Source organism: Rhinopithecus roxellana, chromosome 12, assembly GCF_007565055.1.
Source record: "Rhinopithecus roxellana isolate Shanxi Qingling chromosome 12, ASM756505v1, whole genome shotgun sequence".
NCBI lineage: Eukaryota > Metazoa > Chordata > Mammalia > Primates > Cercopithecidae > Rhinopithecus > Rhinopithecus roxellana.
In genome coordinates, this window is record NC_044560.1 from 72,906,323 (window position 1) to 72,910,484 (window position 4,162).

Here is a 4,162-nt window from a genome sequence, read left to right on the forward strand (position 1 = left end):
CATGAAATACTAATGGTCACTTCCTGGCATCCCCTCATTGCATGTTATAAAAGGCAGATACCACACAAGCCAGACACAAAGCCTCAGGGACACACAGCTGGTCTCTCATCAAGGTTATCTTATCTCTAAACACAAAGACTCAACACAGCACTCAACCCAGCCCCAAAGTCAGCAAAAAGCCCCAAGGTTACTACAACAGTCATGTAGATCTCACTTCCCAAGGACCCGGCCGGGCCACAGCTCACAAATAAATTACACAGGTGTTTTGTTGTGTCCTTTGGAGGGCCACACTCTGTGAAAGTTGGAGTTTGAGGGAAGAGGATGGTGAGCAAGGCCAAGCACACAAGGAGAATTTGGTTCCTGGCCTCAGACATCTCATCAGTGTTGGGAAGACAGGAAGCAGGATCACTGACCTAATCACTGCTGGAGCCACCACTAGTAGGTATGATGCCATTGAGAGCTGCTGTGGGCATGTGGGAATGACAATGCTCTTGGTAGACCAGAGTTGCCAAGGAAGGCATCAGGGAAAAGTCAGGATTTGAAATCAGTCTTGAAAGAAGAGAGAGGTTTCCAGGCTTGGACAAGAGCATAAAAGAAAGATAAGTGTGGTGAAGAATAGTAAAGTCTACACTGGCAGGGAGGGCAGTAGGAGATCAAGCTGTATAAATAATATGGAACCAGATATGGCTGCTTGCGTGACAGGATCTTAATTTAACAAGAAATCAAACTGCTTATGGTGTTGATGAGTAAGACAATGAGGAAAGTGTCCTACGGAGATTAATTTGGTGACAATGAATTACAGGAAAAAGAAATGGAAGCAGGGATACTAGTTAGGAGACTATTAGAGCAATCTAGGAGTGGTCCAGATAAGTTAGAATAGAGACCAGAGAGAACAAGGGGTATATCTCAGAGACACTTTAGAAGACTCAAATGTCCAGTTTATATTAAGCTATATCCCACAGTTCGATTCTGTTCTCTTGAGGACTGGGAACAACTTGCCAAGAGGGATAACTATTTCAATGTAGAAAACCAACGCAGATAAATTCACATTCTTCAACTAAAAAATTGGGGGATTTCTTTTTTTTTTTTTCTGATGGACTATTTGGGAGAAAATTCTTAATTTTTCCCTTTCTATACATTTAAATGCAGCTCACAGATTATCATGAGGTTGAGAAATGTAATGTTTTTAACACCTAATCTTGTAGTCAGTTGAGATACGGTATTGGGTTATGTGTTCAATCCCAGCCTAAGAGGTAATAATAACAAATCTTCAAATACAGTTACCTCACTCAATATTCATGACAACCCTGTAAAGTTAGTATTAGTATTATGTGAATCAATACTATTTCTATTTTATTTAGAGAGGTTAAGCTACTTTCTAAGATCACTCATTTAGTAAGAAATAGAACAGGAATTTGAATTCAGGTCTTTTGACTTCAAAGCCCGTGATCTTTTCCCCATATCATTGAATTTCCAACACTGCAAAGCAGAGGTTTGTTCTCCTTAAAGAATCGGAATTAAAGGATCAGAATTTTAGGTGTTTGTTCTCTTTAAAGGATCAGAATTTTAGGATATAGGCTGATGAGTCTTGACATCTCCTTAATGTAACAAGTTAAGTCTTTATTTAAGAGATAGAACAACTTGTGATTTTCTTCCATTGGTGGGCTAGACAGATAATAAAAATGATAGCAAAGGTTATTAAAATTTATATGGAGCCTAGCACAGATTGGAATAACTACAAAGTGAATTCTTTAAGCTGCTATAGAAAGGTGGTGAAATAGCACAATATGAAAAAAAAAAAAAAACTCTTCTTTAGCTTCAGATGCCTAAATATGCCATCAAAAGACTGCTCAATTCTCAAATGCCAGTATTTTCTGACTCCTCTAAACCTATTCTTAATGCAAAATATCAAAGTCAGCGGGATAGTAGGTGTCCCAAAATGTCTTAATTCAGAGAATTAGTGTTAACTGAGCCTGATTAGCTCCATTTATCTCTAATTAATTACCTTTATCTAATTAGACACTTTGTTTCCAGCAGACATGGAGTCAAGTAGACTAGATTATTAGTGTAGTCATTGTGCCTTTACAAAATCCTGAAATTAATGAAACGTGCAAAAGAATCTGCAGTTCTAATTGCACAGGTGTTGCCTTATGGCAAAGCTTTATCATCTGATTACACCAAGGGGTTATTAGTGACTTTTTATATAGAGGATGAGCCTATGAAATGTACCTTAGCAACAGCTCATTAGTTTAGGGTTGTTACTGTATTATTTATTACAGTCAGCCTTCCCCATTATCTAGATTGATTCATGGACCTATATATTTTTCCTCTCCTCTGTGCAGAAAAGATAAAATAAACCATCGTTATGAAGAGTCCAGATGCAATGTGAAAAAATGCAAAATGTGTTCATCAGCTACAATTTGACTCTTTAAAACAGAAAGCTCTAAAGATGAGATCAGAATCAAATTTATGGTTATTTTCCACGGGAAAAGAACCAATTTAAAATTACTGAGGAGTATGGAATGATTCATACATGTAATCCAAAAAAATATGTGGCTGCCCTAATATCTTCACGTAACTGAACTGGCATACCAACGTATGTGGAAGACAAAAGCAAAATGTTTTTACATTAAAATACCTCTGGATTTATTTTTACTCATATCATCCCAAAATGGATTGGCAAAACACGATCTCTATATATGTTTATCCACAATATTTATTTAAAAATCCATCTCATGCTTTACTTTTGGCATTTTTTTCTTAAGGATGTGTTACCAGATGGAGAAAATGAACAAATTATATAATCCAGCTTCGCTGAAAAAGCAAGATTTCAATACCGACTTACAAAAATGAAAAGTGCTTTTTCATGGCAAGGTTAGATACCTGCAAAAGACTGAAATAGCTCAACTTTTACATTTTCTTTTTTTTTTTCTTGAAACTATTTGAAGAAGCACTGTTTTTCACAATCATAATAAGAGTAATTAAACAACTAGAAGCAAATTTAGCCACAATCCTATTGCAACATACAAACATGTTTATTACAACACAGTAATTCCTTTAAATAATTTGTCAACATAAATGTCAAATGGGTTTTAAAATCATTTCTCTCCCTGTTCCCCAACAAAAAAAGTCCTCTGGTGCTATGATCTATATATTGTTGTTCACTTATTGCTGAATTCAAACTAGTGAAATGATAACGGGTAACTATTATACAGAGCATGACAACTAATTTGAGTGTTAATAATGAATATTTAATGATCCTCCTTTCAAGCATGAACATATAACTTTTCATGTATGCCTTACCAAAATTATAACCATTAATCTAGAATTTATAGTTGCAACTGAGAATAATAGCCAGGAATTATAGATTATGGCCAAGTCAGAATATTGCATAAATATTCTGTATGAACACAAACACAAGGAAATGTAGGAAGCCCCAGCCTTCTGTTTTCATTTAATACAAGTTCTGTCTTTGAAATGTATGGAAGTTGTGTGATAAGTAGAGATTTGAATCCAGACATTAAGACGCTATTATTTCTATCAAGAAATAAGAACAATAGCCAAGGTCTTTTTCACTCTTTACTAGCCCACACTTTGTAAACAAAAATAACATGCATATAAAAATTTGTCCCCTATAGGGGTAATATTTTTAGAATGCTCTACTTAAATCTAGAAAAAAGTGAATATCAAATTTGTCAGAAATGCAGAATTTTTACACCTTAAATTTCATTGTTTAAATATGTGCTTAGTTTTCCCAGTGTGTTCCTTTATCAGAAACTACAATGTGACTTTGGGAGAAAGAAAGAGAAAGATCTGAAAAATGCTAGAAGCACTTTAAAATAGGCTTTGTTCACTGATGCAAAATATTTTTGGTTAAATTTCCAATTTATATCACTCCTGATATCTTAATATCAGGACAATTTCACAAGCCTGTGATGTTGCACAGAAACACGTCTGCCTCTTTTGCTGGTTAGAATTGCTTCTTTGTTACAGGGTAGTTTAAAACCACTGCCATTGCAGTTACAAATACACAATTCTACATCAAATCCCAGGGCTAGTTATTAATTAATTGTTTTAAAAGGAGTGTGCTTATAAAATTCAAGAGGGGAAAAAGTCTAATAACGTGGAGAAGAGAAGCAAGTAGAATCTGAGGTTTTTCCCA

At 35.2% G+C, this 4,162-nt stretch overlaps 1 long non-coding RNA gene across 1 annotated transcript in view; it reads right to left on the reverse strand.

Moving 5' to 3' along the window:
• Positions 1-2,698: 2,698 nt before the first annotated feature.
• LOC104670029 overlaps positions 2,699-4,162 on the reverse strand; it is a 22,127-nt gene continuing 20,663 nt past the window's right edge. The window contains exon 2 of the long non-coding RNA XR_004052029.1: positions 2,699-4,162. This exon is cut by the window's right edge and continues 1,205 nt beyond it. This is a non-coding gene — a long non-coding RNA (uncharacterized LOC104670029).